This window comes from Schistocerca piceifrons, chromosome 3 (assembly GCF_021461385.2).
Source record: "Schistocerca piceifrons isolate TAMUIC-IGC-003096 chromosome 3, iqSchPice1.1, whole genome shotgun sequence".
NCBI classification, from domain to species: domain Eukaryota; kingdom Metazoa; phylum Arthropoda; class Insecta; order Orthoptera; family Acrididae; genus Schistocerca; species Schistocerca piceifrons.
This window is the reverse complement of record NC_060140.1, coordinates 630086819-630104236: the sequence shown is the minus strand read 5'-3', so window position 1 is coordinate 630104236 and position 17418 is coordinate 630086819.

The window sequence follows — 17418 nt, the reverse complement described above, 5'->3', positions numbered from 1 at the left end:
AATGACCATCAGAAGCAAAGGGGTGGCTGAACTTCTGTCACAGTTTGGGAGTGGATATCAGCAAGAGGTTGCAGCGTTGGGTGGGAAACGGACCGTCCGCTTTCTAGTTATAACTGCTGCCAAAATATGGAGGAGATAAAACTTCCTTCAGAGATTTTCTGGTGGCACATTAATCTTCCAACATGACCATCTCCCAGTACACACAGCGAATCATGTAAAGCATTGGTTTGAAATGCACGGAGGCATTAATCTGTTGGACTATCCTCTCAAAGATACTGAGCTCACTTCTACAGAGGAAATACGTAAGGACACAGATTCAGAAAATTATTGAAAGATCTGCATCAACAATCAAGGCAGCGCAGTCCGAAAGATTCATGGTTTATGGTAACAGACGACGCAGAATGAGAGAATCGTCCGCAAATTGTTTTGCTTCTGTTTCCTGACCGCTAAATACTTTTGTAGAGGAGGATGAAAACTGGATACGGTACTGAATCTATCGTGCTATTAGGGAGACAAGTTTGTTCATGACAAATCAACGGTTTATGTAAAGGTTTTGAAATCGGGAATTACCTTGATAAGGGAAATGAGATGGAAGCACTGGGCCCATTTAACTAGCATAATTTATCTTTTTGACAACACAAATTTATTTTTTAAAGTAATCACTGTCTCCCTTTAAGAAAAACGAAAAGGAAAATTGTAACTTAATTTGCCGTGCTAAATTTGCACGCCTGAAAGCGTTCAAAATGGTAAATAACAGTCATTGAATTACAATATTAATGGCCTTAAAGAACATTAAAGATTGTAAGACTAACAATATGGGCCTTTAAGAAAATTTACATTAAAAAAAGTTAAATGAACTAGCAAATAAAAATAATTCAAACTGAGTTCTAGATAAGTTTCTGCAAGCGAGCTCAAAACCAAGACATTAGGCAAACCCACAAGAGATAAATATTAATTACTTAACAAAACATAACAGTTCGCCTTTACGGCTCATCCATAGGCCTAACGCCAAATAATTTAAAATATGATTTAAAACAAACTTACAATGTGTTAAACAGAAAGATACCATTTAAGGCAAAATTCCTTGCACAAAGTCAATTAATAGGAGAAAGGCCTTTTTAGTAACAGCAAAAAATTCGTTTTCAGTGCGAGTCACATCACAAAAGGTATTGAACTTGAGCACAGTCAGTCTGGATACGCTACTGCAAACAAATAGCAAGCCGCGTGGGAAATGGTCGAGAGCCGTCCACACGGCCGCAACCAAGCCAGGCCCACCCGGGGAGATGCCGCCTACAAGGAACGCTGTCTGTCTCGGCGACTTAGTGCTGCTTTCAGCAAACGCCGAACATAAATATCTCACTGAATTACACTACAACTGGAAGTTATTGTTTAACCATGATTGCACTTACAGTACCTTTCCAATAAGGTCGAACGCTCTAGTAAATAAGCCTCGCTAAAAATATATAGTGTAAAAGAGAACTGCTCAAAGGGAGCTATAAATTCATACAGGAAAGAATATAAATAAAGGTCGCTAAGATGCTACCTTTCGCTAGAAGTCACAACATACAAAACTTAAAGGGAAGATAACAGTAATACCAGTGAGCGCACCAAATTCCAAAACATAATGCAAACAAATATTAAAATTCAGAAACAGTTCTCTCAAATACAACAACTTAAAAACAAACGCAAAATTTCAAAAAACTAGATAACTCATAGGCCCCTGATATAAATATGCATGAAGCATGGGCACATTAACCATGGAACCTTTTTAGAGAGAACGCTAGCCAGCTGATAAACACAATCTCTTCAAAAAACACACAGAGCAGACAGGGCAATTATTTTGTCCTGGAATCACATAGAGTCAAATAACAAAGGCGTGCATGACGGCTCACTGAATACGAGGGGGTACCGAAAAAAAAGTAAAACCAGAATAACATTGCCGTGGGCGCAGCTTTAGTACGAATTTCTGCCGCTAGGTATGTATAGCGCATCTCATTACCAGTTCAGTGCCGCCTGTATTGTTGACCTGGCTTGTTCTGTTCATCTGCAGTGACGGTTCCGCTAGTGCTGTTATGATGGCAAGTTTAAGTGAATAAACTACAGTAATGAAAATTTATTTTCTACGCGGTAAAAAATGCTGCTGAAACTTCTTTAATGTTGAAAACATCTTACCAAATGAAGACGCTGGAAAAATTCAAGTGTACGAGTGGTTTTCTCAATTTAAAAATGACGCAATGTCGATTGATAACAGACCTCGTTCTGAGCGTCCATCAACTGCCAGAATAGACGAAAATAATGAAAAAATTCTAGAACTCGTGCTCACAGATCGTAGACAGACAGTTGATCAAATTTTAAGAAGATTGCTCAACAGTGTCTGTCAAAAACGACCCGATCTGTGGCAGGCAGGAAAATTTATTTTCTACGCGGTAAAAAATGCTGCTGAAACTTCTTTAATGTTGAAAACATCTTACCAAATGAAGACGCTGGAAAAATTCAAGTGTACGAGTGGTTTTCTCAATTTAAAAATGACGCAATGTCGATTGATAACAGACCTCGTTCTGAGCGTCCATCAACTGCCAGAATAGACGAAAATAATGAAAAAATTCTAGAACTCGTGCTCACAGATCGTAGACAGACAGTTGATCAAATTTTAAGAAGATTGCTCAACAGTGTCTGTCAAAAACGACCCGATCTGTGGCAGGCAGGAGACTGGTTCTTCCACCACGACAACACACACACACACACACACACACACACACAGCCATATCTGTTAAACAGTTTTTGGCTTAAAATGGAATGGTTCCGCTGCCCCACGCTCCTTGCTCGACCTGGCTCCTTGCGACTTTTTCTTCTTTCCACTCATGAAATGATATCGATTTGACAACATTGAAGAAGTCTAGAAAAAAACGAGGGAGGAGCTGTCAACCACTAGTAAGGATGACTACAAAAATATTTCGAACAGCGGAGGCACCAGTGGGACAAATGTATTAGTTGTAGTGGAGACTATTTTTTAGAGGACAAGATTGTTTGGCCAACAATTTGAAAATATATAGCTTTTAAAAAATAATTCAGTTTCTTGCATAAACAATATAAACATGAACGTCTGCTTAAAAAAGTTACAAAGTGGAAATTAGAACACAGAGCTGAACAACCAGGTATGTACGGCATAGGCGAACCAAAGTTTTTCCTACTACCCAGTTCTAGCGAAGAATAGTGAACGACGCTTCAGAGAAGACGTCTTGCCATTCTGCACCGCGTGTCCATTGCTGCAAGCACTGCCGCTGGCTCCAGCTCCACCCTGCGCGAAGACTGTGCGTAAACTGCCTACACTGCGCTGTTCCAAGGCCTCCGCTGTTGCCGCAATAGGGGCTGCTTTTGAAGCCTAGCCCGGGCAGCGACAGCCACACAAGGGAGTAATACGAGTCATCTGGTGAGACGCCAGCTAGAAGCTGTCGATGGCGAGAAGGTGAATTGAGTTGACATGGCTCAGGCGTAATACAAGTAATTCATAAATATTTGTGCATCGACGGCTAAAATATTTAATTCAAAGAAGAATCATTAACACTATTTCACTCTTTTCAGTCGTACAACAGACTCTTGATTTGATATTATTTTACGACCATTGATCAAGAAGAGCAAGACCAACGTGAAATCAATTTCTTTTTCACATGGAAAATCACTACTGCTAATGAAGGCTTCAAAGAGTAATCATTTAGCCTTTGTACTTCAAGGAGGAGACATTATAGTATTTTGTGTTCCCTTTATTTATATATAGTCAGGACCTCAATACCGACGAAAGAATAAAAGAAATATCATTTTTTGTAATGTCAAGCAGCAAGCACAATACGTAAACAGAAAGAGTGGTGAAAGCTCTGAGCTGTAGAAGCACAGTTGAGCCACTTCTTCATCTACATCTACATCTACATTTATACTCCGCAAGCCACCCAACGGTGTGTGGCGGAGGGCACTTTATGTGCCACTGTCATTACGTCCCTTTCGTGTTCCAGTCGCGTATGGTTCGCGGGAAGAACGACTGTCTGAAAGCCTCCGTGCGCGCTCTAATCTCTCCAATTTTACATTCGTGATCTCCTCGGGAGGTATAAGTAGGGGGAAGCAATATATTCGATACCTCATCCAGAAACGCACCCTCTCGAAACCTGGCGAGCAAGCTACACCGCGATGCAGAGCGCCTCTCTTGCAGAGTCTGCCACTTGAGTTCGTTAAACATCTCCGTAACGCTATCACGGTTACCAAATAACCCTGTGACGAAACGCGCCGCTCTTCTTTGGATCTTCTCTATCTCCTCCGTCAACCCGATCTGGTACGGATCCCACACTGATGAGCAATACTCAAGCATAGGTCGAACGAGTGTTTTGTAAGCCACCTCCTTTGTCGATGGACTACATTTTCTAAGGACTCTCCCAATGAATCTCAACCTGGTACCCGCCTTACCAACAATTAATTTTATATGAGCATTCCACTTCAAATCGTTCCGCACGCATACTCCCAGATATTTTACAGTAGTAACTGCTACCAGTGTTTGTTCCGCTATCATATAATCATACAATAACGGATCCTTCTTTCTATGTATTCGCAATACATTACATTTGTCTATGTTAAGGGTCAGTTGCTACTCCCTGCACCACGTGCCTATCCGCTGCAGATCTTCCTGCATTTCGCTACAATTTTCTAATGCTGCAACTTCTCTGTATACTACAGCATCATCCGCGAAAAGCCGCATGGGACTTCCGACACTATCTACTAGGTCATTTATATATATTCCTCACTTAAATAATTAAAAATACTTTCAACGCTGCAACTGTTGTAATCCACCTAAACTAATAACTCTTACTTCAAGTTTAAGTTCATGAAAGTGAAAAGACTGAAGCCTAGTAACTTCAGATGTGATGTGGGGTCTGAATGGGGCACAGCCAATTGGGCAGGGATCCCCTAGGGATCAGTGCTGGGGCCAGTCCTGTTCCTTATGTATACAAATGATATTTCCTCTAGTATTACAGGTGATTCTAAAACATTTTTATTTGCTGATGACACTAGCTTGGTAGTATAGAATGTTTTGTGCAACACTGGCACTGTTTCAAAAAGAGCAGTTCATGACTGAAGTTCATGCCTTGTAGCAAATAAAATAACGTTAAATCACACTAAGACTCAGTTTTTACTGTTTCTAACACACAATTCAACAAAACCCGACGTTTCGATTTCGCAGAACGGGCATATGAAACTGAACAGTTCAAAATTCTAAGTGCTCAGATAGATAGCAAACTGTCGTGGAAAGCCCAAGTTTAGGACTTTATACAAAGACATAATGCTGCCAGATTTGCTGTTTGAATGATATCTGAAGTAAGTGATAGCTGAACTCGAAAAGTAGTGTACTTTATTTAGTTTCATTCGTTTATGACGTTGTTGTTGTTGTGGTCTTCAGTCCTGAGACTGGTTTGATGCAGCTCTCCATGCTACTCTATCCTGTGCAAGCTTTTTCATCTCCCAGTACCTACTGCAACGTACATCCTTCTGAATCTGCTTAGTGTATTCATCTCTTGGTCTCCCTCTACGATTTTTACCCTCCACGCTGCCCTCCAATAGTAAATTGGTGATCCCTTGATGCCTCAGAACATGTCCTACCAACCGATCCCTTCTTCTGGTCAAGTTGTGCCACAAACTTCTCTTCTCCCCAATCCTATTCAATACTTCCTCATTAGTTATGTGATCTACCCATCTAATCTTCAGCATTCTTCTGTAGCACCACATTTCGAAAGCTTCTATTCTCTTCTTGTCCAAACTATTTATCGTCCATGTTTCACTTCCATACATGGCTACACTCCATACGAATACTTTCAGAAATGACTTCCTGACACTTAAATCAATACTGGGTGTTAACAAATTTCTCTTCTTCAGAAACGCTTTCCTTGCCATTGTCAGCCTACATTTTATATCCTCTCTACTTCGACCATCATCAGTTATTTTGCTCCCCAAATAGCAAAACTCCTTTACTACTTTAAGTGCCTCACTTCCTAATCTAATTCCCTCAGCATCACCCGACTTAATTAGACTACATTCCATTATCCTTGTTTTGCTTTTGTTGATGTTCATCTTATATCCTCCTTTCAAGACACTGTCCATTCCATTCAACTGCTCTTCCAAGTCCTTTGCTGTCTCTGACAGAATTACAATGTCATCGGCGAACCTCAAAGTTTTTATTTCTTCTCCATGAATTTTAATACCTGCTCCGAATTTTTCTTTTGTTTCCTTTACTGCTTGCTCAATATACAGATTGAACAACATCGGGGAGAGGCTACAACCCTGTCTTACTCCCTTCCCAACCACTGCTTCCCTTTCATGTCCCTCGACTCTTATAACTGCCATCTGGTTTCTGTACAAATTGTAAATAGCCTTTCGCTCCCTGTATTTTACCCCTGCCGCCTTTAGAATTTGAAAGAGAGTATTCCAGTCAACATTGTCAAAAGCTTTCTCTAAGTCTACAAAAGCTAGAAACGTAGGTTTGCCTTTCCTTAATCTTTCTTCGAAGATAAGTCGTAAGGTCAGTATTGCCTCACGTGTTCCAGTGTTTCTACGGAATCCAAACTGATCTTCCCCGAGGTTGGCTTCTACTAGTTTTTCCATTCGTCTGTAAAGAATTCGTGTTAGTATTTTGCAGCTGTGACTTATTAAGCTGATAGTTCGGTAATTTTCACATCTGTCAACACCTGCTTTCTTTGGGATTGGAATTATTATATTCTTCTTGAAGTCTGTGGGTATTTCGCCTGTTTCATACACCTTGCTCACCAGATGGTAGAGTTTTGTCAGGCTGGCTCTCCCAAGGCCATCAGTAATTCTAATGGAATGTTGTCTACTCCCGGGGCCTTGTTTCGACTCAGGTCTTCCAGTGCTCTGTCAAACTCTTCACGCAGTATCTTATCTCCCATTTCATCTTCATATACATTCTCTTCCATTTCCATAATATTGTCCTCAAGTACATCGCCCTTGTATAAACCCCCTATATACTCCTTCCACCTTTCTGCCTTCCCTTCTTTGCTTAGAACTGGGTTGCCATCTGAGCTCTTGATATTCATACAAGTGGTTCTCTTCTCTCCAAAGGTCTCTTTAATTTTCCTGTAGGCAGAATCTATCTTACCCATAGTGAGACAAGCCTCTACATCCTTACATTTGTCCTCTAGCCATCCCTGCTTAGCCATTTTGCACTTCCTGTCGATCTCATTTTTGAGACGTTTGTATTTCTTTTTGCCTGCTTTATTTACTGCATTTTTATATATTCTCCTTTCATCAATTAAATTCAATATTTCTTCTGTTACCCAAGGATTCCTACTAGCCCTCGTCTTTTTACCTACTTGATCCTCTGCTGCCTTCACTACTTCATCCCTCAAAGCTACCCATTCTTCTTCTACTGTATTTATTTCCCCCATTCCTGTCAATTGCTCCCTTATGCTCTCCCTGAATCTCTGTACCATCTCTGGTTCTTTTAGTTTATCCAGGTCCCATCTCCTTAAATTCCCACCTTTTTGCAGGTTGTTCAGTTTAAATCTACAGGTCATAACCAATAGATTGTGGTCAGAGTCCACATCTGCCCCTGGAAATGTCTTACAATTTAAAACCTGGTTCCTAAATCTCTGTCTTACCATTATATAATCTATCTGATACCTTTTAGTATCTCCAGGGTTCTTCCATGTATACAACCTTCTTTCATGATTCTTAAACCAAGTGTTAGTTATGATTATGTTGTGCTCTGTGCAAAATTCGACCAGGCGGCTTCCTCTTTCATTTCTATCCCCCAATCCATATTCACCAACTATGTTTCCTTCTCTCCCTTTTCCTACACTCGAATTCCAGTCACCCATGACTATTAAATTTTCGTCTCCCTTCACAATCTGAATAATTTCTTTTATTTCATCATACATTTCTTCAATTTCTTCGTCATCTGCAGAGCTAGTTGGCATATAAACTTGTACTACTGTAGTAGGCGTGGGCTTCGTATCTATCTTGGCCACAATAATGCGTTCACTATGCTGTTTGTAGTAGCTTACCCGCATTCCTATTTTCCTATTCATTATTAAACCTACTCCTGCATTATCCCTATTTGATTTTGTGTTTGTAACCCTGTAGTCACCTGACCAGAAGTCTTGTTCCTCCTGCCACCGAACTTCACTAATTCCCACTATATCTAACTTCAACCTATCCATTTCCCTTTTTAAATTTTCTAACCTACCTTCCCGATTAAGGGATCTGACATTCCACGCTCCGATCCGTAGAACGCCAGTTTTCTTTCTCCTGATAACGACATCCTCTTGAGTAGTCCCCGCCCGGAGATCCGAATGGGGGACTATTATACCTCCGGAATATTTTACCCAAGAGGACGCCATCATCATGTAATCATACAGTAAAGCTGCATGCCCTCGGGAAAAATGACGTGTGGTACTATATTTAGGGGTAGCTCTTCCCATTCTCAAGGGATATTTTTCGCTCAGGGATAGAATGTTTGGGCAATAAGTGGTATGAGTTCGCGAAACTCTTGTCGACTCATGTTCATTAGTTTGGGTATTGTGACATTGGCCTCACGATATATTTATTTTTTACTGTCATTTCTTGTTAACAATGTCAGCTTATTTCCAAGAATTAGCAGCTTTCACTCAGTTAATACTAGGCAGAAATCCAGTTTGCTTTTGGATAGCACTTCCTTGACTCTTGTGCAGAAAGGTGTGCCAATAATGCTGCATCAATTTTCAATAAGCTACCACAAGAATTAACTTTCAAATCGAAACTGAAGAGTTTCTTCATGAGTCGTGCCTTCTATTCTGTAGAGGAAATCCTTGAAAAATTAAGCAGATTCCTATATTTTATCGTTGATTGCGTTTACATAAACTTATGGCCTGTCTGTTTTTGAGTACATAAACATTTTATTTTATCTGTTATTACTTTTATGTTGTAACTTCATTTACTGGAACGTTCAATGATCTACGGAACTAGTCTTGTAAGATAAATAAAAAATAGATTATACATTTACCAGCTTACCAATACGCCGTCATATCACTCGCTTCCCGTTATATTACCAATTGGTAATATACAATCTGTGCTGTCGCACCTTTGTTTAAGCACATAGGATTTCAGGATGAACACAACCCGAGTAACTCTACGAGTAACACATTCTGAATCGCTAGGTGAATTTGAATTTCACTTCTGAAGTATGATACTTGTAATACATTCGGAATAGTTCAGTCTTGGACTAAACTACCATGTCGCCGCCAGCCTGTGGCTAAGAGAGTACCAATCCGTCAGGCGGCAACGAGGGTGACCACACTCAGAGCTCTTTGTCATGCGATACGCTCTAACTGCCCACAACGTACAACGTGAAAGTTGATAGAAGAAATGTTATTATCCAGTTCTGCGTCTGCTAGTGGTCTATTGGTAAATCGCGTTAAGAAGTGCACTGCTTTTCTCCTGTGTACTAAAATTATGTCTGACGGAAGAAGAATCATAATTGCATCTCTTCGGCACGTCACTGAGGCTTGTCTAGTGTACATATATTTTCGCGACGATGTTCTAGACATCTGAATGCCTTCATATTCCATGTTCCGTCCGCAACACAGTGGACACTGGTGCTGGTTACAGCCTGAGGCCCGTAGCTGCTGCGGAGTCCCCTGCACATCGCAGCGAGTGCTTGCGATCTACTGGGCACGTTGCTGCTCTGGTTTTGTGTAATTGCTACACGAGTTTACATAGAAAAAGACTATAAGTGAAAGTGGCAGATGTGTCTTCAGTGGGAGTGCAGACTGGCCATTGAATTTGGATTTCATGACAGCAGCTTGTGAGTTGTTCGTCATTAGAGACACCTGATAAAAGTTAGCGAAGAAGTGAACACAGTGAGGTAATTCTGGAGGTGGAAAACGTAAGGAATAGCAGAACTGCACGAATGTTCATATGTTTATTTTTGTATCTGTGTCAGAGTTTTCTTGTAAATACAAATTTCGTTTACTGTGTGACGTACCTGAGTCACTTTACAACTGTGACTGAAAGAGTTTAGGGGGAATACCACACGGATCGAGGCGTGAATGGGAATTTGGGTTCAAGAGGAAGGCGTGCTAGTGTAGTCCGTACAGTTACTCAAAACAACTGTCCTAGAATGCGGCTACCCAGGAAGCAAAAGACCTTGGTTCGAGAAGTGGCCCTGGTACAAATTTTCTTTTATAACTCCTGTCTGCATGAATATATCATTTATGTCTGAGACTCGAAAATGTATGTTAGACCATATCGTTCTATTAGTTTACCTTTTTCTTTGTTACAACAAACTTCTCTCGTGAAACAGATATAATAATGATCCTAACATTAATTCATTGGTTCCAATAAGTGAATAACTCAACTGACTTTTCTGATATATTTTTATCACAATGGTAGACTATATGCTTTTTAAGATTCTCACTCTATATCCTGCAGGAGCACTTGCTACATGAGTTGCTATACCTGTGTCGAAATATTATAGATCTGTGTTAGCAGTAATTAAGTTGTCACACCCCCCACACTCGGCATTTCCAAAACAAGCAGCTGATAAAATCTAGCAGAATATATATTGTCTCACGTTCAGTCAGGTACACAACCGTTTATGGAATTCAAAGTCAGATGGCCTGCCTGTATCTCCACCGAAGACACACTGCGCCGTTTACACTCAGTGTATTTACACTCAGTGTATCGTACTGTTTTTCCATGGAAACTCATACAGTGTAAATGAAGAGTATCATACTAGCCAAAACGAGGGCAGTAACATAAGTCATAGATTACCATCTGTCACTGCGACACGCAGGGAACACCTCTGTTACTAGGGGCCTGTGGCCGTACCCAACGCCCACGCCCGCAACTGCTGTGTTGGGGGCGGACTTTGGAGCACGATAGCGTTCAGAAGTGGACATCCAGCCTACCACATTATCGTGAAAATGTTTTTACACCAGACTAGCGTTAGTGGCGTTTCAAAAAGGGCAAATTATGATTGTGCTTCCGTTAGTCACATAATTTTAGTATTCAGAAAAAATGCAATGTAACGAGAATACTTCAACGCGCCTCTTAGTGCCGTTACGAACAAATCACCAGCAGACGCAGCACTGGGTAGCTCTAGCAGATTTCCTCTACCAAATTTCGCATCCTACGGTGCTGCCAGTTTGAGCATATTGCCGGACAAAGAGCTCTGAGGGTGATGGTTACTGCCGCCTAACGAATCGGTTATCCCTTAGCCACTGCAGAGACAGCAGGTGCCCTGGCGTTGTTGTGAAAGATTGTGCTATTACTAACGTTTTCAAAGTGGCATATTTTAGAAGTGAAGTTTAGATTCACGTAGTGATTTAGACTGTTTCTCCTGTAGTGAATCAGGCTGTGTTTCTTCTGCTATTGTATGTGCTTATAAAAAGTTGTGTCATCGTAGATCATATCATACCATTTGGTAATTTGAGAGGACGAGGCTGATAGAATGCTATAGCGGTAAAGTAAGTAAAGTTCTCATCTGTGGGTACTGGATCCGAATCCTGTCACTTCCATGAACTTTAATTCGTGGTAGGCGTTATTAGTTTAGAATGACAACGACAACGGCAGCGTTTAAAGTATTTATAATTAAGAAACTGAGGAAGTAATGGAATCAGATACTCTATTTTGCGTCTAAAACGCAGACCTTTCACCATTCTTCCTCTTTCCACATTATGCTTGTTTCTTGGCATTACAAAAAATGATGTCTCTTTTATTCATTCTTCGGCATTGACGTCCTCGTTGTATTTAAATAAAGAGAACACATTTTAATATGTCTCGTTTTCTAAGTAAAACAAATAAATATTTTCCCTTTGGTGGTATCATCCACATTGGCGTCATGCTCTATGAGAAGAAGTTGTTTTCATGTTAGTCTTATTGATCAGTGGCCGTAAAATAATATAAAATCAAGTGATTTGAACGACTGAGAAGAGTGAAGTAGAGTGAATGATTTGTAAGTATATTCTCCTATTCTTCTCTGAATTAAATGTCTTAACCCTTGTAGAACAAAAAATTATGATTTACTTCTATTACACCTTTATTTAAAACCTTCATTTCTCATGAACAAAGTTTCTCCATAATAAAACAATAGATTCAGTACCATTTTCCAGTTTCAGTCCTCCTCTACAAATGCATTTATCCGTCAGGGAACAGTGATAACAAGTTTCCAGATGGATCTGTCAATCCGCGACATCTATTCTCATACAACATGAACTGCTTCGGTCTGCAATACCTTGCTTGTTGGTGAAGTCTTCTAACAATTTTTTCCATCTCTGTCCTTACGTGCTCTATAGAATTTAGGTCAGCACCTTTTGGAGGACAGTCCAACAGATCAACGTCTCCATTCCTTTCAAACCAGTGTTTTACACATTTCGCGATGTGGACTGTGGAAAGGTCATCTTGGAAGATTATTCTGCCTTCCGAAAATCTCTGACGAACAGAAGAAGCATTATGTTTTCCAGTATTTGGCAGTAGTAGCGACTTGAAATCAGACAGCCTAGGTCCCAATTGCTGATATCCATCCCAAAACTGTGACAGAAGTTTGGCCATGCCTTTGCCAATGATGAATATATTTGCTGTCCAGTATCCGTCCACTTGAACGACGCACATGGAAAGAACTATATATAATGGTAGAAATATTTTCTCATCTGTAAATAAAACTTGCTCCCTCAATGAAAGCGGTTTCCTTCTGTCCACCAGTGTGATGTTTAATCTGGGAGTCCTATGTCGATCTTTCAATATTTCCTTAACCGCCGATTTTCGTCCTTATCTCTCTTTCTCGTTGAGACGATGACAGTAGTAAGGTAGTGGGGACATCAGGATTCTTTTTATATCAAACTGATATGCAAATTATTAAACTGATTAATTAATCCCCCTGCCCCCCCAACCACACCCATCTCCTCCCCCGACCACGCTCACACCCACCAAGGATGACGCCATGTGCTTTCCTCAACCTGCATGTGCGCCCCAGCCCCTCCCTCCTCTCCACCCTCCCCCTCCCCACCCCTTTCGCCACCTACCCTAGTGTATGAAATTTCGAATTTTGGCGGCAATTCTGATTTTCGCTGTACAAATCAATTATCAGTTCAGGGAACGTAATATTAATGGAAATTGGTGATGAAATTTTTTTATAAAACAGAAATAGGTGGTTGAAAAAAAAACATTCAGAATACAGGAAAAAGCAGAATTATGCTGTGAGAAGGACATAATTTCCGTTTTGAAGGACAGTGATGCTTGTATGTATGTATTAAACCGGGGAGCTAGAAACGATGGAGAGGCTTCGTCCCGCCATAGCCCTCAGCCGTTCACAACCCCCCTCCTACCCACCCACCCCCCTCCCGGGAACGTCTCATACCAGACGACTGTAGCCCCAAATTTTTCTGTGGTAGAATAATTATGGTGTATGCTTACATGGAAACAGTGTTTGCACAGCAATCGCCGACACAATATAACTGCGGCAGAGTGAGGGAGGATTCACCGAGGTAGATGGAAAAATTCCTGAAAAACCATCCACAAGCTGACCAGCACACCTTGACACTAATTCACAGGGCAGATTCATACTGGGCACCAGCATGTCTACCCGCTCGGGAAGCAGCATGTTAGACTGCGCGGCTAACTGGGCTGGTTAGGACAGGGATACTCTTGTTTATCTTCCGATCACTTCATCGCATTGTACAGTGTGGTCAGAACATGATTACGACGCTCTGCGGTGCATTGCTAGGCTCGCGCATTGCCGTCATTCACTTCACCTAGGGCCATCACCGTTGTAGCTTCCACACCGCCAGCCCCCCCCCCCCCCCCCGCCCGTCCATCCCACATGAGGTAGCAGCAGTCGCATAACTTTGCCGGCCTCGTCGCCTCACAGGACACTGCGGGACATGCCTACCCTGCCTACTCGCCTGCTGCAGGCCTTTTGATATGAAAGGCACCGCGCCATGTGATCTCTTAACTCTCAGGCGCCCTCATGACACAACCACAAAACATGTGCTGCTTGACCATGTGTCTGGGGGGTCTACGATGATCACTTGTCTGCGTTCTTAACAGTCCCCCGACCCTCGACTTCCACACTACAGGGGGGCGCAGCCAGCAGCTGAAAATCGGCAGAAGATTATAATGTACAATGCCTCCCTCAAGGCGCACTTTGTTGGTCATAATCATTCATATCTTACAAAGGTACCACCAACACCGCCACGACAACAGCTTGCTGTGGCACGCGCACCTAGAGCGGTGATTGTGGAGGTAGGTGTCAACCACACATCCTAGCAGCGTGCACCGCCATGCAAAGTGCCACTCGTAGCTGCTAGAGAGGTGGTCGTGCTGCTGCAGTGCCTGCACCTGAACCACTGTGGCATATCCTCTGGCGTCCGTGGGTGGTTCAGTCAGAGCAACGATCTCCCACCCCCCTGGGCTGGCGGTGGTGCAGGCTCCAACATGCAGCAGCATCAACGAGCGCCCTCGTCACAGCCTGGGTGCTCCCACAGGAGGTCACTGTCGCCACCTCCTACTCACGCTTTGGCTGCTAGGCATCACCTGCAACGAAAGCTTTGTGTGTATCGGTGCGTACCCTTCCCCCCTGAAGGCGCCTCATCGCCAGTGCCCTCATCCACTGGGTGGACGCAGTCGTCTCCTAGCTATAGTAATAATGATAATGAACCTGTGGCTAGCAGTAGTGCTGTGAAGGACGTCAGATTAGTGGCGTCATCACCCTTTTAGAATTCTCGCCGGTTCCTAGGGCCTTTTACGGGCTATCTCATTTACTATAATTGAGAATCAGGCTGGGAGGGGGAGGTATCATGATCTAGTAAGGTTTCTAGAAGTATGCCTCCCAGTGCTGGAGGCAGAGCTCCTCGAAGTCCTAGATGATACAAGATATAGTGTCATTAAATGTAATGCAGTACTCTGCTGCGAGATGACTCACCTACAAAGTGTTGAGAAATATATTTCATTCTCCGAACGAATGACGACCAAAATTACTCTCCACTTCCTTGACACGCTACGTTTTATGCTGGCGCCACGTCAGAAACTCGTTGATTCTCTAGATTCTCTACCTCATGAGGATACGCATACCACCCAATCTGCTTACCCCAACGAAGAAAAGTTTCAGCTTGTGACTAGGAAAGGAGTTTTCCCTGATCAGTATCTGAATAGTAAGGCGAAGCTCGACGAAACCAGACTACCCGACATATCTGCATTTACCAGTACTCTCACTGGTGATGCCATAACTAGTGCAGATTATGAGCATGCCGTGAATGTCTGGCAGAAATTCAGCATTCCAAATTTGGGTGAATATGCAAGACTGTACATGGACACCAAAGTGTGCTTCCTTGCGGATGTTTTTGAAAAGTTCGGGAGTGTATGCATGGCCACATAGTCTCTGGAGCCTGACTTTTATTACACAGCACCTTGGTTGTCCTGGAACGCAATGCTCAAGAAAATGAGGCGCAGCATCGAACTTTTGACTGATACCGATACTCTTCTTTTATTTGAGCGCGGGATCTGTGGAGGACTTTGCCAGTGTGTCCATAGACACACCAAGGCAAATAATCTACGTATGGGTGCGGAGTTCAACGCATGCCTCTATTCAAGTTATATTCTATATTTGTTTGTGAATAACATATACTGGCACGCTATGATGTAGCCATTGCTCGTTGGTGGGTTTCAGTGGGTGCCTGAAAACGAACTGGAGGGATAAGGTGGAAAAATATTGGGTCTGGTGACTGATTCTGATGTGGGTATGTGGTTGGAGGAGTATACTGAATTAAAAAGCGAAAAGAGAGTGAGCGCCACAAGTGATTTCGAAAAAGATTTTTATAACTTGATGAATAATTCCATTCAGAATGTAAGAAATGAAAGCGCTATTTTGAGTAGAACAAAATGGGGTGAGCCTTGGAGTGTAAGAAACTGCATCGCCAGACCGAATTTTTCGACTGGCCCTGGCGGAGGTTCGAGTCCTCCCTCAGGCATGTGTGTGTGTGTTTGTCCTTAGGATAATTTAGGTTCAGTAGTGTGTAAGCTTAGGGGCTGATGACCTTAGCAGTTAAGTCCCATAAGATTTCACATACATTTGAACATTTTTGAGACCGAATCTTAAGAGGGTCACTTTATTCAATGAGAACTTTGTTGCTTTGGAAATGTGGTAGGTTTCAGAAGAGTTCATGAAACTAATCAATTTGGGTATGTGTATACTGGACGTCTCCAAACTTCACATCTACAGCTTCCACTATGAGTTTGCTAAAACTAATTTCGTGGAGCCAAAGTTACTTTAAATGGATACATATAGCTGCATCTATTGGGTGAATAACTGAGATCCATATGAAGGTGTCATCAGGTGCCACGGTAATGAATTCGACACATTGAGATACGCAGCCGGTAATCGTTACGAAATTTTTCCTCAGAACAAGAAGTTTATCGGCTTAATGAAAGATGAGATGGATGGACTGCCAATTGTGGAGTTTTTGGGTCTAAAATCCAAAATGTATGCATATTGTACAATAGATGGAGCCATCCACAGGCGGGCTAAGGGCGTGCGACGTGCGGCATCAGATGTACTCACATTCGAGGATTACTTGTAGTGCTTGTATGGTGGAGTTCGTGGTGCTCCACCGCAACCACCGCATTTGGTACAGCAAACTAGTATTACATCGCGAGGACACGAGATGTACAATGTGCTGCAATCTAAAGTTGGATTGTCACTGCATGATAATAAAAGAGCCTTTTGTGATGACAGGGCCAAAACCCTCCCGTACTCACACTATTTACTTGAAGCGCAAGAAGGGTGCGGGACACTGACAGTGTGAATGAGAGAGAGAGAGAGAGAGAGAGAGAGAGAGAGTGAGTGAGTGACCATCTGAGAGAGAGCTTTTACCTAATAGTATGGCTCTTTTATCATAGTTTAAATATTGTGCGCAAGATGTATGGCATGCCTGCAAGTGTGAGTGCTTATGTGCATCTGTATGCATGCTTGTGAGTATGTTTGAGCGTCTGTGTAAATATGTACGCCTGTGTGTAAATATAGTGTGTTTTTTTCCATATAAGTAGCATAATATCCAGGCATGAATATGCAGGGTTATTAAAAATGATTGAAGCGATTTCACAGCTCTACAATAACTTTATTATTTGAGATATTTTCACAATGCTTTGCACACACATACAAAAACTCAAAAAGTTTTTTTAGGCATTCACAAATGTTCGATATGTGCCCCTTTAGTGATTCGGCAGACATCAAGCCGATAATCAAGTTCCTCCCACACTCGGCGCAGCATGTCTCCATCAATGAGTTCGAAAGCACTGTTGATGCGAGCTTGCAGTTCTGGCACGTTTCTTGGTAGAGTAGGTTTAAACACTGAATCTTTCACATCACTATTCGTGATACTTGCCCGCACACGT